Genomic DNA, 21,498 nt, shown 5'->3' with positions numbered 1-21,498 from the left:
TCCCTAATCTAGCAAGGGAAACAAACATTCGGTCAAGGGCAGGGACCCCTCCCAAGCTCCAACCCGCGACAAACCTCGCCACGTCCGCGTCATGGTGCATTTCGCAAATATTGAATCCAAGGATACAGTATTGAAAGCGTGGGGCAAGAAAATTTCTCACGTGCCAAGGCAAGGCGTCAGGAGTACGTCCAGACTTTCATCTACAGACCTGGAATGAGAAAGTGTTGGAGCATTTTAAAAGCTCTTTCAGGAAAAACATGCGAAGCCAAAAGGATCCTTTGATCAGCCGGCTATCTAAACCAGTGCTGACCGAACTACGTCCAGTAGACCTGCAACCGTTGCTTCGGCCTGGCTATGAGTCTTCCAGGTTACGTATAAAAAGGCTAAGGTATTGTTTGCCGTCCAGCTGTGTAAGGAAACCGAAGCCTTGTCAGCACACTATCTAAATCGTGCATGCATGCTGTTTTGATTTGCTAGCGCGGAGTTTTGCGGTCGCGGCAAGCTGCATTATAAAGCGCCTGCCCGAGAGCAAACTTCATTTTAAAGAACATTAAGGTGCGCTGTATTTATCCACCACTTGTGTTTGAGTGCGCTTGACACGCTGCTGTGGCTGATTTCACTTCCCAAAATCTGTTTGCCACACGAAGCTGGCTACCTATTAAGAAATCGCGCTCTTCGCCATTGATTCCAAGTATTACCTACCCCAACGGCATATTCCCAGCCTCCACCTTTGTTAAAAATTTAATACCAGCCTTTCTGACCACAAAACTAAGCACCTATTGACCTTCCTTCCCAAAATCCAGCACATTTCATTACACCTGGCTGCGACGTTCGAAATAACTTTTCCACCACGGTGGCTAACCTTATATAGAATGGCATGTCATCATTGCACCAGCCGAGGTTTAAGCGAGTGCGGCATTCCCCAAAGAGTTCGTCTCCGTGCTATATTGTGAAGGCCGGGCTCCTTCCCGGCTTTGGAAGCGCTAATACGAACCGTGCCTCCACTTAGAAGTGGCTCAGATGTGAATGTATCGTGAATTTCATATTTACGCTGTTCTGAAATACAATCCGGGTGATTCAGCCTAAACCTTTGGCAGCTGACAGCGGATTTGGGTACAACCTGTGGCTAACAATAATAATTTATATGGCCTATAAAGTGAAAAAAATCGTGATACGTTTTACTATTTACTCACTTTGGAGCCTTCAGCACGGATGCAGGTACCCGTCCACGCACGAAGCGCGTTCTTGCATTCCCAATGGTAATCGTCAGCCAGCTAGAAATTTACACATAAGAAGCTGGTCTCACTCTTTTGGCACAGTTTCTAAAAGCTGATCTATGATAGTTTTATTTGGTTACAAAAAGAAGATTTGGTGTCACTCTAAGTACTGATGAAAAAAAAAGAGGTCTGGTGACCGATATTGCGTTTTTCAAAATTTTGCTCCTTACGGCTACCTAGCGTCCGGTGGTGTTTACGTCGCTACCAAAAATTCGGCGAGCAAGCTGGTGGTGCGTTTTTAACTGAAGCTGCATTCTGTGACATTGGTGTGTAACCCCAATATTTGTGGCTGCTGCTACTGCCAGGCTGGAGTGCTGAATTACACCAACCGAAAAGAAGCCCCTACTGGCTCTTTTTAAAAAGCTTCAAGCCGAAAAGGCTAAATATTGCAATTAATATATTACTTTTAAGATCTACACATAATTTTCCCCTCCCAAGAAATTGATGATTTCTCTCTCTCTGCTTCGATCTGCTGTTTAAAAATACTCCAGTATTCACACTGCTTGAGTCCTTTGCCGCGGACCAAGCCAAAGAGTTCTTCCATTCGGAAGTGTGAGTTACTTTTTTACCGGATTGGTCCACACGCATTCCGTCACATACGAGAGTATTAAGCTTGGTTAATTTGATGCATGCGGGTATCAATTTTCCTCTCATGCGAAAAATCTAGACCACAGTCTATCTAAATACCAATTTTGTTTGAATATAAGCTATCTCACCTGATTAAGCCCACTAAAAGAATTTATTTTGCTTTCGTGCTATCTATAAGCTGTGCCATAACTGGCTGCCTGGTGAAAGGAACCTTCCGAGGATTTCCCTACTAACCCTACTTACTTCATTCCACATAAATTCTTGCCACTTATAAGCGCGTAAAGGGTCAAGAAAAAAGGGTGCAACTGGTAAAAGAAAATTTCATCTACCTGTACGCATTTCTCTGGCAAAAGCCGCCAGCTGTTGGGAACCACACTGGCGAAGCCACACGGAGTGCTCTTCTGCATGCACGAGTGCCAAAAAATATAATAAAAAATAAATTTTGGCTTTTCCACACATCTTGCACCGGAGGCTAGAAAAAGAAAAGAAAGGCTAAGTCCTCCCACTTTTCCCCATACATACTACACAATTAACTTACGGCAGAATTTTCTTCCAGCCAATAATACCAAAAATGGCGCATTTAAAGAAGTGCAAAATCACCACGCACTGATTTGGAAATTCTGCCCTGGGTGCCACTTCTACAGAAGCCTCCACTTCACCTATATTCGATCTGAAAGGGTTTTCTTTGGGCTGACCAATAAATCTTCCAGCACGTACGGATGAAAGTGCCAATCGAAGGGCCCCCAAGAAGCAGCTACGAGGAGGCGCTCTGCAGGCTTTTGGTTGCACGCTGCTACTGAGCTACACACGTCCATTACACACGCCCCTTTGCCTTCACCTTTGCCTGTAGCTGGATTCCTAAGCTCCACGGCGTATCTATCTTGGTACTTCTCCCGGGCTGGAAAAATGATCTCTAAGCCATGTGTTTTGCCGGAAAATTTCTCCGGTGAATACACTTGGCATCCAGCCAACCGCTCTGGTTTTTGATTATGATGGGCGTGCCACTAAAAATAAGAAGCCACTGGCGTAGCCTCCGTGCTAAAAATGCTATACAGTGTTATTGGTATTCCCTTCCCCCAGAAGTGAGAAGAAAGCCAAGAGTAAGAAATTTGAATTTCCGAACTGCCGGGGCTCCACTTCCCGGCCAGCGCTTCCCATACACGCGCTGGCGCTGGAAATACTGCCCCGCAATGTGGCCACACCACCGATGATTTGATTTCCAGGCAGCTCTGCCCCCGCGTGTCTAGCAAATCAAAAGTTTACGGTATTACGCTTTTGCTGTGTACTTAATGACTGCCGTACATGGTGACCGTATGGCGCTCATGTTTCCTATTGAATGATGATCTCAGCTTACTTACAGAATTACACTACTTTGAAGTGGCATACTTCTCGTGGCGAAAGCCACGCTGCTAAGTGCTTTTGAGATGGGTCTACTGAAAGAGTCTCTTCCATGCGCTGGAGCTGCGAGAATGCTCCCGGGTGACTTTGCCTCTAAGCCATTGCGGTTAAAATAAAAATATGAAACTCTAGCGTAACTTCTTGCACTGCAATTCGCCCCCAAAAAAATACGGCCAAACTTGTAACATATATGGTAGTTGCTACGCCATATCTAGTATGGCGGCGCTCCGTGGCGCTGAGCGTTTTTAGCGATTACCTGATTATTCAGGAACATGCGCGTTATCCACCAGCTGAATGTGCCACCTGCTCGGCGCGTTCCATGGCGCACCGCCGCCTGGCGCACCAGAGGGAATGCGCGCCTGGTAATGTTCAGCATTATACTACACATTTATACTGAAACCACCAAAACTATAGAAATGAGTAAGCTGCAGGAAAGAAAAGGGGAATCAAAGGGGGCTCGAGAGAGGCTGTACTGGCGAGGGGCGAGGCTCACCTGTCATTTCCACACGGCTTGGCTGCGAACTTTTTGGGGTGCAGTGGCTGGTGATGGCCGGTAAGGCCTGTTTTTGTGATGATTTGAAATTCTACTGGCCTTCCCTTCTGGCCATTTGCACTAAGAGGATCTGAGAGGCATTTGCGCCGCTGCATCTCTTACAAAAAAAAAAAAGTCTTCCAGGCGAAAGGTGCCTACACCACCGAAGCCTGCCTAGCCTCCTCTTCTGCAGCCTTGCACGAGGGCGACATGGAGCCCCTTCTTGCACACCTTGGTGCATGTCCAGCATAAGTAGCTGCACGCCGCAGCGCGCAGGCGGCAGCCCGCAGCATCCCAAGCCACTGGTGCGAGGAAGCGCACTTTAAAGAGGTTTTGCTGGCGCGAAGTACCGCTGGTCGACTGGGCATGACCAGCAAGTGACCGGAGCAAAGAAGATCAATTTGTGTGCCGCGGTTTTATGCTGGTACTGAAATATGTAGGCTAATCGGAAAGAAAGCGCTGAAGAAACCCAGTCCCCACCGCTTTATAAATTTGCCGATGAAGGCCTTGATTGATCTACTTTAAAAGGAAAGGCGGCTTTGATAGAGGAAGTAACCTTTGAAGCAACGCTAGAGGAAATCTCCCAGGTGGTGTAAGCCAGCTTTGCATTTACTTTGGCTTCCACCTACAGTCACGCTGGCTGAAAGTTGCCCAGAAAAGCTCCAGCGCCTACGGGTACTCTACGCTGCTGGCGGGAAGCGCAGTACAAAAGCATGCGCCACCGGCGGCACCAGCGCCGCTGGCGGGGAGGCACTAAGCTTTAGCTGGATGCTAACCCCAAGGGCCTTTCTACGGGTGATGCCAACTATTGGGTTGTCTGGTATGACCTCCATTTAAATTGTGCTTTGTAGAAGCCTTCCACGGTCAGGCTGTGCCGTATGGGCTGAGGCTGCACGATACCTCGGAGTGAGATTTTGGGTGTTGGCCCTGCCAAATCGAAAGTACAAGAAGAAAAGCCACACCAGCGCCGAATGGCGATGTCACTGTCCGCTTCCACCACTGGGGTTTGGTCTACAACTGGTTTCTGCAGCACCCGCATATAACAAGCGTTTATTTACGGCGGCGAAAAATCGCCTAGGTCTCCCCAGAAAGCCAGCCCCGGAAAGAACGTGAGTTCTAAGGTATCTGTTGTGTATTCAAGCCAACACTATTATAGCACTAAAGAATAATCCACAGTAAGCGATGCCGGCTTACGGAAAGGCTTCATTTGAATTTTGCTTAATTGTGCTAAGCTGTTCGATACCAAGAGGTGAAAATTGTTTGCATTTGAAAAAGAAGAGTAACATACGCGAATCTAGGAGAATCTAAAGGCTGCCAATTTATCCATTTTTACAGAAATTCAAGTGCTATGGCCTGCGCCCCGATCTCTCTGCATGCGATTCTCGGCATTGATTTGCGGCAGGCCGCTAATAAAAAAAGCCACACGGCATGGGCTATTTATGTGCCAGCTCTGCATAACCAGCGGAGAGCGCGGGCGCTTCACCACTACTACGCGCGTGCGATACCACACGGCAGAAGCCCTGGTAGCGTATCTATTAACACTACGGAAATACAATGACCACTCTACCGTTACTGAGCGTACTGGCTGGTTTACCCTTGTCTGAAGGTAAGCTCCAGCCCTTCCCACGGCTTACTAGCCCCTCGCTGCCAACTCCTTTACACCGGTGTGCTGGCCTTCCACTGCGGTAAACTAAGATTTTAAGCTACTATTCCACTTCCGATACGACACGGCGAAAGGCGAGAAGGAAGTGTCCAAGTACGTTCTGTTTATTGCATTAAAAGCAAAATTTTTGTTAGGCTGAACCTTTTGAATCCACCAGGCGTATCTACTGGTTCATCTGTATAGAGATCTATTGCACATTCTGAACGCTTTGGCGGCACTGCTAAAAATCAAGCTTTTTGAAGCCACCGCGCCGCGCACGAGATCGCCGCTACGCACTGGCATTTCTGACTGGCGTGCCTGGCTGCGTCAAACTACAGCGCCTCTAGAAGGAGGAGGCCAGCCACTACTATTATTTGTTAATGCTCTTTTGTGAAAATTCTCGCTGGGTTGATCTGAGTAAATGCTATGCTGAGCCCTGATATAAGCCTCTCCTTTCACTCCAACAGCATGTTCGACATTTGTGTGCCCGGCCATGCATTTGAAATTCCACCAGCCAGCCGGGCTAGGGCAGCTACACCTGGCGCACGTGAAGGGCGTCCGGCGTTCACCTGATACCATACATCCGCCACGATCTTTCCCCATGGCGCTATTTTGCATTTTGTGTCTGGTTGCTTTGCTTCATTTACCTATAAAAACTTCGCCATTGCGCATTACCCATTTACTATACAGCGTTGCGGGCGCCACCAGCACGGCGTTAGGAGGAGTACTGATTTTTGGCCTTGTTTTAAAAAATTTTCAACGTTTCTTGCTTGCACCTTCCTTTTATTGGGGATTTTACGAGATGCCTACATTTGGCTGTTCCAGAAGCCGACCTCCGCCGAAATGCGAAGCCACGAAGCTGAAGTATGAACAGAAAAGGAGAAGGGTAGGGAGCGTCGCGAGTAGCACGGCGATAGCTGAGCCGGAGTATGCCTGATTAACACAGGGAACATTTGGGCAGAAGAAATGGAGGCTAGAGTAGTCTGTTTGTGGCCCTTGGGAAGTGTGTACCGCCTTTTTTTTCCGTTAACCTACTTTCGCATGATGTGAGAAGTGATAATAGAGATGCTACGCATTTCTAAATATTTACTTGGGGTACACGTTGTGCAAGCTTCCCTTCCGCCGCCGCATTACACGAGAAAGAGCCCCGGAGTGATATAGCGCTTCCCTGAGAATACTGGGTCGTTCAATTCAGGGCACGATTTGAGTGAAAAGATTCCCCATATTGCCACAAGAAATACCTTCCTTTCCCTTGCTACATATGGAGATTACCCCGAAGCCAATAAGCATGGTTTTCACTTTTTCTTTCTTTTCAAGAAATTTTTCTTTAACACTTTTGTGAAATCCCAGAAGAATACTGCGCTGGCAGGGAGCCCCGAGAAGAAGTGTCACGGGGAGGTGAGGAGAAGCGCTCTTTGCGTTTCTGATCCTGCACGCCAAGATCACCGAAGCGGCCGCGCATAACATGCAGCGCTGCTGCACCCCATTTTTCATGGCTTACCGTAATCAGGGTGGCTTTTTGTACTGCCCAGGCATACCGCACAAGCCCAGCTACTACTATTTACCGCTTTGCTGATCTCCTCTTTCCCGATTGGTTTGAGAAGTCTCCACAAGCCAAAAGCCGCTGAGCAACCATTTAGGTAAGCTGCTCCAGTGCCTCTCATTTTTAAAACTGGCACGGTGCCGTTTGCCTCTGAGCCTCCGAGCCTGCTTCCAACCAGCCCAGTAGGCCAGGCCTTATTGCCTTTCACGTTTATATGCTACCTGGCTGAACCAGTTGGCGGCGACGTCAGCTACATTTGCTTTTAAAAAGCCCGCTGTAGGCCCACTTGGCGCACTATCTATATAATTTGCGATCATGGAAGCTAGCATGCGCTAGCCTGTTTGAGGCTGCCCAGTACTAAGCACACACATCAGGAAATGCATGCGGTAAGCTGACCTGCTCTACCAAAAGGCTAGAAGAAGTTTTAGGCCTGCGTTACGGCTTGATCTACTTTTGCGACATTCTTGCGGTACGATCCACGCTGTGCCTACCGCACACCGGGTCCCGCCGCGCTGAGTGGCAGAACTACATTTGCTCCAGGGGAAGCCCTTGGGTAAACGCTTTTTAGGTGTCTGCCATTTTATAGCTACTGGTTTGTGAGCCACAAAATACAAAACCAGGAAGGCTGAAGCTTTGGGGAAAGTTGGCTGACATGTAAACCAGCATGATGTTTATTCACTCTCCTCATACCCCAGTATGCTTTAGAAGCCAGGTTTTTGATGCTGCTGCTGTAAAGAAGAAAAAAAAGCTGCAGAGTTTAGCTGTGATATGTGCACGATTGAGTATTCCCTCTCTTGGCCTTTGCTTACGATCCAGCGCTCGCTGTGCCATTTCTGCCAGCCTCACCGCCTGACGCTTGTAACTGACTTCCACGATCTGGAGTTTTCCCCATACGCTGGTAATAGAGACCACCGTGTGTACGGGAAAACTTACCTTCAACTAACAACTAGTACAAATCTATTACCTTGTTCCTATTAACTGCGTTTGTGATACCATTAAGTGAAACGAGGAGCTTGTGGTTGTGCTGTGGATAATGCCAGCTAGATGCGTAAGCGCTACGATTGGAAGCGAAGCGGATCAAGGTGGTTATGGTTCCATTAGTGCCTCGAACATATAACTGAGAGAAACAACAAGTGCATGACACAGGAACCATCTTACATGACATACAATATGTTTGGTTAATGTGGACCCCTATCATAAGTGATTTGCAGCTTGAAACCATAACCAAGGAAATTATGTAAACTTGTGGGTAGAAGAACAAGTAAGGACTTGAAGCTTTGCAATGTGTGAACATTGTGAGGAGCATTTCAGCTGGAATAGTTAATGGAACAAAAGTGAAGGAAACTTAAAGCTCTTGGGGCTTTTGACACTACTGTAAAGGGAATTCAAGGCAGAAAAGAGGCTTTTGGGGCTTTGAAGCCAAAACGTGAAACTCTGGAATTTCGAAACAGTTTTTGTTTTTAAAACTTTTTTTGTGCGGGTGAATGTACAACACCATATGCTGACGTTGGGTGACAGAACCGGCCGATGAGGTACACATCCACTCCTACATTTTGACTGTGTTAACATTGAAGGTTGCTCTAAGACTTACAACTTTGAAAAAAGGGCGTGGGAAACACAGAGCCGATTGGGGGCCAAGCATACTCTTTTTCGGAGGAGAAGGAGATCGCCCCTCTAAGAGGCTCTCACCGGGGCCATTTGGAAAATCCACCTACTCCGCGTCCTCAAGCCGGCGCCACCTTCTGAGAGGATTTACAGCTATGCACCATTTCCAAAATCGAGATGCTGCAGAATTATTCCGGATTGGTCGCACACTTAGCCTTTCTTCCAGCCCTACCCCTTCATTGGTTGAAATTGCTTCCGGTAACTTCCTTCGGGATTTGACCGGCCAGCCTGGGCGATGCTTTTTTGAAAGCACACTTTGATTCCCGTGTCCCAAAGCATTTGCTACGTTTTGAAAATAACCTATAATAAAAGCTATATTTTTAAATTCTACATGAATATGTACTTTACCACTTTCGGTATGCCTTTTCCGGGACATTTTTCGTGGCTGAGAGGTCAAGCTGTAAGCTTTTAGGTGAGGACTAATCATATGATTTAGCCGAAGAAGGACGCTATCCGAGACAATGCTGCTTTCAGACTCGCGAGACCATTATGTTTAGCGAAAAAATCGCAGTGATTCCATTTTTCAACTGAAATGATCCAGCTCCCTCCATTTCACTTGTTATTTGACTGTGGTGACTTTACAAGCCATGAACAGCAATATATCCGCTTCATTTATAGGTTCCATCAGTGTGGCCTTTGAGAGCTGCGACTGACTAGAAATATTTTGCTTGAACGCCTTATCCGGATTGGCAGGGAGTGCTCCAGTAAATCCGCCACGATTCATTACTGCCGCATGCAGAGTTACGGTTATTCCTTCCTGTGGTGCTGTTTATATATGAAATTACCGACTGGCTCCTAGCTACCACCCAGCCTTACCGCAGCACCCCAGAGAGTCCACAGAGGTGGCATGAAACCCAATTCTTTTTGCAATCTTACACGGTGACTACCGTTGAAAAGATGATGGCCCAGTGCACGTTCCATTAGCCAACGACCCAGCCAGCCTACAGCTCCACTGCCGTGTTCCATTGTGACTAGCTCCTCTGCCCGGCTATTTATGCCGGGCGCCACGATCTCATTTTTTTCATTACACGCTGAGCTTGGACTGCTTTCCTACGCTGGCGCCAGCCACGAGGTCTGCACCGAAATATTTCCTTTGTGCTTGCCCGGGGAACCCGAAGTTTAGAAAAGCTAGGCCTTCATTTTCAGCCCAAAGTCCACTGGGGCTCCGGCCCCACTCTCTCACTATTTTAACTCTATTACGGTGTGGAATTTGGCCGGCGGTCAGCTGGAGCTCCGCCCTCCAGCCGATTACTCCGGTTTCCGTTGTGTGAGTACCCTCCAAGTTTCCAAATCAAAATGTATTGTGAGTATACAAGAAGCCTAATTCTTTTCCAACCTTTACCATTGCTTGTGAACCAAAGAAGTTAGGGAAATCTAATGCACCTATTTATTTTCTTCCTAATTCTGGCAAATACGACTTTGGCCACCGCCATACCTTCCGCCCCCATTGTTTACACTCCTATTTTTCTTCGGGGAGAATGAAGGTCTATAAAGCGTGGAGGCGGCCACCGTCTGAAGCGCGGTTGACTTTGCCCCCCTCCAGGCGGCCTCTATTTTTTTCCCGGTCCACTGGTATCTCTAAAGTATTTGGTGATCTATTTCATTTGGCCATTACTGTCCACACACACCCATGAAAAGAGGAAAAAATCTTCCTCCGACACAAATGAAATCCATTGATTTTTATGAAGAGAGGAAGGTGAGCGGGCGTTTGATGCCAAGTTTACATAACAAAATCATGGCCACAAATGTGTGCTGCCTTTTGTAGTATTTGACTTCCTTTTTCAAGATTCTAAATTTCGGTTTCCAACTCTCCACATTATTTCCACTGCTTTTTTTTTCAAGCTGAAAGAAGGTTTGAATATTGCTCATTCGCCTATGATCAGCTGGCGCCGCCGATACTGAAACATTTACTATAACGCAGCTGCTAGATTTGAATTTACATTATCCTTCGGTGCACATATGACTTATGGCCCTACCCCAGCCCTTCGGGATTTAGCGCCGGCGCTTGATGCGGCGCGGAAAATATTCCTGGAACGCTGCATGCAGCCTTTCCCCCGGGCAGTCTGTGCTCCGACCGCTGCACAGAGGCCTACTACCACTAAACTTTACTTTGCTGAGAAAGCTAGGAACGATGAGTCACCAAAAGCTGTACCATGACTTTGCACTTCTGTTTTGAGGAGAGGAAATCAGCTGACTAAAAACCATGTATACAGCATATTGCACATGGATGTACTGTATGGTGACTAACATAATATAATAAAAAATCATTATTAAAAAAAAAAAAAAGAAAAAGAAATTGTGGTCCAACTAATGAATCATCGAGCCTTACATCGAGAACCGGGGATGTACTGTATGGTGACTAACATAATATAATAAAAAATCATTATAAAAAAAAATAGATCAGTGCTCCTCAAACTATCTATTGTGGAGGACTTGCTTTTAAGTTCTTTGTTGTTGTTGTTGTTGTTGTTGTTTTTACAATTTACAGCCTTTTGCTGAAAATTTTGTAAAACACAATGAAAACAAATTACTAGGAAAATGCAGTGAAAATAAACCCCCAGACTTACAAAATGCAAGGTCAAATTTTTTATCATTGGACTCAACAGCCATAAAACCGGATGTTGCAGCAAAGTCATATTCCTATTAAAGTTTCAAATGCTTACTCTGACTTTCTGTCCTTGGCCTCCACACGCTGGAACAGGATAGGCTGGTATTGGGTAGTAAGGAGGGCACGTATTTCATGGTGCACTGGGTGTTATACACAACTAATGAACCATCGAGCCTTACATCGGAAACCGGGGATGTACTGTATGGTGACTAACATAATATAATAAAATAAATAATAAAAATAAATAAATGAGAAGAAAATGCAGCCAAGAATACTTTATCTCGCAAGGCTCTTCATTCAGAAGGAATGGAGAGATAAAGAGCATCCAGGACTGGCAGAAACTGAAAGAATACCAAGAATACCAAGAATACCAAACAGCAAGCCAGCCCTGCAAGAAATATTCAGAGGGATTCTATAAGGGAAGAGAGATCCCAACAGTCACATAGACCAGAAAGAAACAGAGAAAATCTACTGAAACAGGGGCATCGCAAGCAATACAATGGCACTAAATTCATATCAATCAATACGTTTTCTGAATGATAATGGGTTGAATGCTCCCATGAAGAGACACAGGGTTTCAGATTAGATGAAAAAGCAGGACCCATCCATATGCTGTCCACAAGAGACTCATTTTGAACCTAAAGGCTCCACCAGATTGAAAGTGACGGGATGAATACCCATTTCAAATGTCAATGGATCTCAAAAGAAAGCTGGGGTAGCAATCCTCATATCCAACAAATTAGATTTTAAACCTTAAACTGTAGTAACAGATGTAGAGGGACACTATGTCATACTTAAAAGGTCTATCCAACAAAAAGATCTAACAATTATAAATATCTATGACCCCAAAATAAGAGGAGCCAATTTTATAAGCCAACTAATAACCACAATTCAGGAGAAAAAGCATATTGTTAATAATACTTTTTTTTTTAAAGATGGCATTACATTTATTCTTCACTTTTCTGGTAAAGAGAGAGAAGAAGGTTGGATATATCATTCAAGGTCATTCCAATTTAGTAACAGATTCAGAATTAATATTCACATTTCTTTTTTTTTATAATGATTTTTTATTTTATTATGTTAGTCACCATACAGTACATCCCCGGTTTCCGATGTAAGGCTCGATGATTCATTAGTTGTGTATAACACCCAGTGCACCATGCAATACGTGCCCTCCTTACTACCCATCACCGGCCTATCCCATTCCCCCACCCCCCTCCCCTCTGAGGCCCTCAGTTTGTTTCTTATAGTCCATAGTCTCTCATGTTTCATTCCCCCTTCTGATTACCCCCCCTTTCTTTATCCCTTTCTTCCCCTACTGATCATCCTAGTTCTTATGTTCCATAGATGAGAGAAATCATATGATAGTTGTCTTTCTCTGCTTGACTTTGTTAATAATACTTTAATAGTATGAGACTTCAACACTCCACTCACAGCAATGGAGAGATCATCTAAGCAGAAGATCAACAAAAGAAGGAAGAACTTTGAATGACACATTGAACCAGATTCACTCTGTAGATATATAAAGAACATTCCATCCTAAAACAACAGAATACTCATTCTTCTTGAGTGCACATAGACCTTTCTCCAGAATAGAACACATACTGGCTCACAAGTCAGGCCTCAACTCATACCAAAAGACTGAGATTATTCCCTACATATTTTCAGATCACAATGATTTGAAACTGGAACTCAACCACAGGAAAAAATTTGGAAGGAACACAAGTGCTTGGAGGTTAAAGAGCATCCTGTTAAAGAACGAATGGATCAACCAGGAAATTAAAGAAGAACCTAAACAATTCATGCAAACCAATGAAAATGAAAGCACAGTGGTTCAAACCTTGGAATACAGCAAAGGCTGTCCTTAGAGGGAAGTACATAGCCATCCAAGCTTCTCTAAAAAAATTAGAAAAATCCCAAATGCACAAGGGAAACTTCCACCTAAAGGACCAGAAAAAGAACATCAAATAAAACCTAAACCAAGCAAGAGAAGAGAACTAATAAAGATTAGAGCAGAAATCAATGAAATAGAAACCAAGAGAACAGTAGAACACATCAATGCAACCAATAGTTGGTTCTTTGAAAGAATTGATAATATCGATAAACCTCTGGCCAGACTTATTCAAAACAAAAGCAAAAAGAACCAAATTAATAAAATCATGAATGGAAGGGGAGAAATCATCACTAATACCAAGGAAATAGAGACAATAATTAGAGCTTATTACCAGCAGCTATATGCCAACAAACTAGGCAATCTGGAAGAAATGGATGCATTCCTGGACACTTAAACTACCAAGACTAAAACAGGAAGAAATAGACGGACTGAACAGACCCATAACCAGCAAGGAAATTGAAACAGTAATCAAAAACCTCCCAAAAAACAAGAGTCCAGAGCCAGATGGCTTCCCAGGGGAATTCTACCAAACATTTATAGAAGAATTTATGCCTATTCTACTGAAGCTGTTGCAAAAAAATAGAAATGGAATCAAAACTTCCAAACTGGTTTTATGAAGCCAGCCTTACCCTGATCCCAAAACCAGGTAAAGACCCCATCAGAAAGGAGAATTACAGACCAATCTCCCTTATAACCATGGATGTCCAAATACTCAACAAGTTCCTAGCCAATAGGATCAAACAGTACATTAAACAGATTATTCACCACGATCAAGGGTGATTTATTCCTGGAATTCAGACATGGTTCAACATTCACAAATCAATCAACAGGATAGAGCACATTAATAAATAGATATGAATCATATGATCCTCTCAATAGATGCAGGAAAAGCATTTGACAAAATACAGCATTCTTTCCTGATTAAAACTTCAAAGTATAGGGATAGAGAACATACTCAATATCATAAAAGCCATCTAGAAAAGTCCCCAGAGAATATCATTCTCAATGGGGAAAAACAGAGCTTTTCCCTTATGTTCAGGAATAGGAGAGGGTTGCCCACACTCACCAGTACTGTTCAACACCGTACTAGAAGTCCCAGCCTCAGCAATCAGACAAGAAAAACAAATAAAAGGCATTCAAATTGGTAAAGAAGAAGTCAAACACTCACTCTTTGCAGATGATGTGATACTTTATGTGGAAAACCCAAAAGACTCCACCCCCAAACTACTAGAAATCATACAACAATTCAGCAATGTGGTAGGATACAAAATCAATGCACAGAAATCCATTTCATTTCTATACACAAACAATGTAACTGGAGAAAGAGAAATTAAGGAATCAATTACATTTACAATAGCACCAAAAACCATAAGATACCTAGGAGTAAACCTAACCAAAGTGGTAATGATCCATACTCTAGAAACTACAGAACACTTACAAAAGATATGGAGGAAGACACAAAGAGATTGAAAAACATTCCATGCTCATGGATTGGAGGAATAAACATTGTTAAGATGCCTATGCTGCCCAGAGCAATCTACACTTTCAATGTCATCTCTATGAAAATACCTTTGAGATTTTCACAGAGCTGGAGCACACAATCCTAAAATTTGTATGATACCAGAAAAGGCAACGAATTGCCAAGGGAATGTTGAAAAGGAAAAACAAAGCTGGGAGCATCACCCTGCCTGACTTAGAGCTATATTACAAAGCTGTAATCATGATAAGAGCATGGTATTGGCCAAAAACAGACCCATAGATCAATGGAACAGAATACAGACCCCAGAGATGGACCCTCAACTCCATGGTCAACTAACCTTTGACAAATCAGGAAAAAACAACCAATGGAAAAAAAGACAATCTCTTCAATAAATGGTGCTGGGAAAATTGGGCAGGCATTTGCAGAAAAATTAAACTGGACCATTCTCTTGCAGCATACAGAAAGAGAAACTCTAAATGAATGAAAGACCTCAATGTGAGACAGGAATCCATCAAAATTCTAGAGAAGAACATAGGCAGTAACCTCTTTGACATTGGCCACATCAACTTCTTTTAAGGCACGTCTCCAAAGACAAGGGAAACACAAGGAAATATTATCTTTTGGGACTTCACAAGATAAAAAGCTTTTGCACAGCAAAGGAAACAGTCAACAAAACAAAGAGGCAACCCAGGGAATGGGAGAAGATATTTGCAAATCAACATTACAGATAAAGGGCTGGTATCCAAGATCTATAAAGAACTTTTCAAACTCAACAACCAAAAAACAAATAATGCTGTCAAAAAACAGGCAGAAGACATGAGCAGACACTGCTCCAAAGAATACAGAGAAATGGCTAACAGACACATGTAAAAATGTTCAACATCACTAGCCATCAAGAAAATTCAAATCAAAACCACAACGGGATACCATCTTACACCAGTTAGAATGGCAAAAATTAACAAGGCAAGAAACAACAAATGTTGGGGTGGATGTGGAGAAAGGAGAACCCTCTTACACTGTTGATTGGAATGCAAGCTGGTACAACCACTCTGGAAAACAGGATGGAGTTTCCTCAAGATGTTAAAAATAGAGCTACCCCACCACCCAGCAATTGCACCACTAGGTATTTACCCCATTAGAGACATAGTGAAAAGAAGGGCCATATGCACCCCAATGTTCATAGCAGCAATGTCTACAATAGCTAAACTGTGGAAGGACCCGAGATGTCCTTCAACAGATGAATGGATAAAGAAGGTGTGGTTTCTTTAACAATGGAATATTACTCAGCCATCGGAAAGGATGAATACCCACCATTTGCATTGACATGGATGGAACTGGAGGGGATTATGCTAAGTAAAATAAGTCAAGTACAGAAAGACAATTATCATATGGTTTCACTCACATGTAGAAAACAAGGAATAGTGTGGAGGACCACAGGTGAAGGGAGGGATAAGTGAATGGGAAGAAACTGGAGAGAGAGGCAACCATGAGAGACTCTGGACTCCAGGAAACAAACTGAGGGTTACAGAGCGGAGGAGGGTGGGGGGAATGGGGTAACTGGGTGATGGCTTTTAAGGAGGGCATGTGTTGTGATGAGCACTGGGTGTTATACGCAACTATATGAATTGTTGAACATTACATCAAAAATTGATGATGTACAATATGTTGGCTAACTGAACATAATAATACAAAAACTAATTTAAAAAAGAAAGTTGCTGAAAGAGTAAATCTTAAATGTTTTCATTACAAAAAAGAGAAGTTAATTTTTTGACATGATGGAGGGTGCACTAATGCTATGGTGGTCATGTATTTTTTAATACATAAGTGTATCAAACCAATGATTTGTACACCTAAATTTACACAATGTTATGTGTCAGTTATACTTCAATAAACCTCGGAAGGGGGGAAAACAGCAGTGGCCAAAACAACAGTAAATCTCTGTGTGCTGAGCCCAAACTATTGTCCCTGTAGGGAAGACCCTCTTTAAGAATGTTTTTCTTTCAGTTTCTCAGAAACTATCCTTACATGGAGGGCCTTCTGGATGATTCCTATTTATTGTTAATTCTGCTCTCTTAATTAAGAATTTATAATAGAAACAAAAATGTGTTTTGGGGAGACATCAGAAATAGAATGAGTGTGCTTTTGCCCCTGTTGTGTTCTTTGGTAAGGGACTTGTAAGAGAATCACCTAATAATCATTTATATATTTGACTTGCTTCTTCAAATAATTTTTTAAATAATATATAGTTTGTTATATTAGTCACCATACAGTACATTCCCAGTTTTTTTTTAAGATTTTATTTATTTATTTGACAGAGAGACAGCCAGCGAGAGAGGGAACACAGCAGCGGAGTGGGAGAGGAAGAAGCAGGCTCCCAGCGGAGGAGCCCGATGTGGGACCCGATCCCGGAATGCCGGGATCACGCCCTGAGCCGAAGGCAGACGCTTAACGACTGCGCTACCCAGGCGCCCCAGTACATTCCCAGTTTTTGATGCAATGTTCCATGATTCATTACTTGCATATAACACCCAGTGCACCATGCAATATGTGCCCTCCTTAATACCTATCAGGGGGAATGAACCATGGGAGACTATAGACTCTGGGTGATGGGTATCAAATAATTTTTTTTCTCAAGTTCTTATTTAAATTCCAGTTAGTTAACATACAGTGTAACATTATTTTCAGGTGTAGAATTCAGTGATTCATCACTTACATATAACACCCAGCGCTCATCGCAAGTGCTCTCCTTAATACCCATCACCGATTTAACACATCCCTCCCACCCACCTCTCTTCCAGCTATACTCAGTTTGTTCTCTATAGGCAAGAGTCTGTTTTATGGTTTGCATCTTTTTTTCCCCTATGTTCATCTGTTTTGTTTCTTAAGTTCCACATGAGTGTGATCATATGATATTTGTCTTTCTCTGTCTGACTTATTTCCTTTAGCATAATACTCTCTAGCTCCAACCACATCACTGCAAATGGCAATATTTCATTATTTTTTATGGCTGAGTAATATTTCATTGTATATGTATATATACTGTATCTTCTTAATCCATTCATCAGTCGATGGACATTTAGGCTCTCCCCAAAGTTTGGCTATTGTGGACACTGCTGCTATAAACATGGTAGGGGGCAATACCCCTTTGAATCAGTATTTTTCTGTTCTTTGTGTAAGTACCTAGTAGTGCAATTGCTGGGTTGTAGGGTAGCTCTGTTTTTAACTTTTTGAGGAACATCAAAAAGTCATTTCCAGAGTGGCTGGACCAGTTTGTATTCCCACTAACAGTGTAAGAGAGTTCCCCTTCTCTGAATCCTTGCCAATACCTCTTGTTTCTTGTGTTGTTAATTCTTCAAAGAATTTCTTAGATTTACTTAACAAATTTTACTTTTTCTGCCTGTTAATTCACTAATACGTGCTTTTACTATTTTCTAGCCATTGCCTTGCTTCCCTCTTCTCTTTTCTGATCTTTTTTATTTGGATACCTAACTCATTTATTTTCACTCTTTATTGTTTTGTATTTATGGTGTTTGAGTGTACAAATTTGCCTATGAGTTCTTTCACATAGTACCTGGTTATTCAAAGCATTAAACTGGAGCTTGATAAGAATGCACTCTTGAACACCAGTTATTTTGGTAGGTTTGGAATGGGGCTTAGAAATCTGTATTTTTTGACAAGATCCTCAGACAACAAGTAGGGAAATCCCAACATAATTATTGATGTATATGTTTTCATTATTGTTTCTCTAAATTCACTCTAACAAGAACTTTGATTTGCACTTTGTCCCTTAAGTGTTTAATTCTGTGTTAATTTTCAAGTGGTCAAGTTTTTCATTCATGCTCTCATTATTAATATCTAGTTTTGATCTATTGAGATAAAAAAGGTACCATGATATTTTCTTTTCTTTCTTTTCTTTTTTTTTTTTAAGTAAGCTATGTGCCTAACATGGGGCTTGAACTCACAACCCCATGATCAAGAGTCATGTGTTGTACTGACTGAATCAGCCAGGTGCCCCATCTGTAGTATTTTCTTAATTTTTATTTATAAGAAAATTAAACATCCTTAAAAAGAAAAAATAATAAGCATCCAAAAAATACAATAGTATTATAATAAATACTCATATCCTCACCATCGATCAATAATTAACTGTTACTATTTTGCCATATTTGCTTCCATTTTAAAGATGAAATATATATTTATAGATTTAATTCAATTTCCTTTTAATAACTATTCTGTGTTCTATTTAGTCTTCCTCGTGTGTGTAAGTTTGGTAGGAATCATTCTAGCATATTTTCAATAGTTTCACATACATATGAATGCATCTATAAACACCATAGAGTGCTGTACTAATTAAGTTTTTGAGATCTATACATATTAATATATGTAGATCTAGTTTGTTCCTTTTATCTTCTGTATTCTATTAATCATACCATATTTATTTAAGTTTTTATTTAAATTCCAGTTAGTTAACATACAGGGTACTGTTACTTTCAGATGTACAATATAGTGATTCAACATTTCCATACAACACTGCACAAGCACACTCCTTAATCTCAATCACTTATTTCACCCATCCCCCCACCCAACTCCCCTCCAGCAACCATCAGCCTGTTCTCTGCAGTTAAGAGTCTGCCTCCTGGTTTGCCTCTCTCTCTTTTTTCCCTCTTTGCTCATTTGATTTGTTTCCCAAACTCCACCTATGAGTGAAATCATATGGCACTTGTCCTTTACTGACTGACTTATTTTGCTTAGCATAATCTCTCTAGCTCCATCCATATCATTGCAAATGGCAAGATTTCATTCTTTTCATTTCTTCTTTATCCATTCAGCTATCAATGGACACTTGGGCTATTTCCATAATTTGGCTGCCATAAACATTGGGGTGCATATATCCCTTTGAATTAGTATTTTTGTATTCTTTTGGTAAATACTCAGTAATGAGATTCCTGGATCATAGGGTAGAGAAATCGCCATACCTTTTTCCACAGTGGCTGCACCAGTTTGCATTCCCACCAACAGTGCAAGAGGGTTTACCTTTTTTCACATGCTCACCAATACCTCTTGTTTATTGTATTGTTGATGTGAGCCATTCTGTTATATCACTGTAGTTTTGATTTGTATTTCCCTGATGATCAGTTATGTTCAGCATTTTTTCATGTGTCCATTGGCAATCTGTATGCCTTCTTTGGAAAAATGTCTCTTCATGTCTTCTACCCATTTTTTAATTGGATTGCTCAAAATGGATTGAAGACCTAAATGTGAGACCTGAAACCATAAAAATCCTAGAAGAGAACACAGGCAGTAACTTCACTGACATAGGCCATAGCAACTTCTTTCTAGATAAGTCTCCTGAGGCAAGGGAAACAAAAGTAAAAATAAGCTATTGGAACTCCATCAAAATAAAAAGCTTCTGCACCGCAAAGGAAACCATCAGCAAAACTAAAAGGCAACCTATGGAATGGGACAAGATATTTGCAAATGTTATATCTGATAAAGGATTAGTATCCAAATTATATAAAGAACTTATAAAACTCAACACTGAAAAAGCAAATAATCCGATTAAACATACTATATAAATCCATTCCCCTATTGAAAGACACCATATAGATGTATATTTTTTCTTATTTTGAGATTTTTTTTAAAGATTTTATTTATTTATTCGACAGAGATAGAGACAGCCAGTGAGAGAGGGAACACAAGCAGGGGGAGTGGGAGAGGAAGAAGCAGGCTCATAGCGGAGGAGCCTGATGTGGGGCTCGATCCCACAACACCGCGATCACGCCCTGAGCCGTTAACCGCTGTGCCACCCAGGCGCCCCTTATTTTGAGATTTTTTAAAGGTATTTGCAGCCTAATGACTTTCAAGTGCTGTTAAATGTTGGCTGGATGGTGGAGGGAAAAATGCATTTTATGTATGATATAAATCAGACTTAAAATTTGTATATTCTGGTGCTATGTCTATTTATTTCTCTTTCTTAATCTTAATTAAATTAGATAAATATCTTAATGTCTGCCATCAAAATTGTATTCTCATCAATTTCTACCTTTAGTATCCCCTCAAAATACCTTCCAATTTGTAAAAACTCACAAATGCACTGCATTCTCTAAAAGCTATCAGAAAATTTAAAATTTAAAAAAATGAAAGGAATAGCTATTCATAATTTCAGCACTAAGTAATATCCACAATTAATATATTGGTGTGTAGTGTTCCAGATTTCTATTTGCACATACACTCAAAGAGAATTTACCTATACAAACTGTTTAAGAAGAGTTTTAAAATAAAAATATATTTATTGTATCTTTTGGTATTGAAACATACATCCTTGTATCATTTCTAACTATATAGAAATATACAAAGCTGAAGGTGAAAATACTGTGATTTCCCTATAACTACAGTTTATTTCATGCATACCTTTAAAGATACTTTATATCTGATGAATTAACCACTCACTCTTTACACACAGTACATAGTATTTTATTGTATGATAATATATTTCACCAATATTGTGCAAACACACTGATTATCTTTTAAAATAATTTCAAAATGCTGCAGTGCATATACATTTTATACATATATATTTTTGCATCCTTATCTAATTATTTTCATAGGGGGTGTCTAAAGAAGGCATTTCTAAATAAAGGTGGAAATATTTAAAATGTTGATATATATTTTCAAATTGACTTCCTATTATAATAATTTACACTTCCACTGACATGAGAGTGCATTTTCTCAGCTCTCTAATAACGATAAGGTTTATCATTATTTTTCATTTTTACAATAGGATAAGGCAGAAGTAGAATCTCATTATTTTAATAGAATTTCTTTGATTACTAGTNAGCTTAAGCATCCATTTTTATGCCCATTGGCCAGT

This window comes from Ursus maritimus, assembly GCF_017311325.1.
Source record: "Ursus maritimus isolate PB19 chromosome X unlocalized genomic scaffold, ASM1731132v1 scaffold_X1, whole genome shotgun sequence".
NCBI lineage: Eukaryota > Metazoa > Chordata > Mammalia > Carnivora > Ursidae > Ursus > Ursus maritimus.
This window is presented reverse-complemented; position numbering follows the sequence as displayed.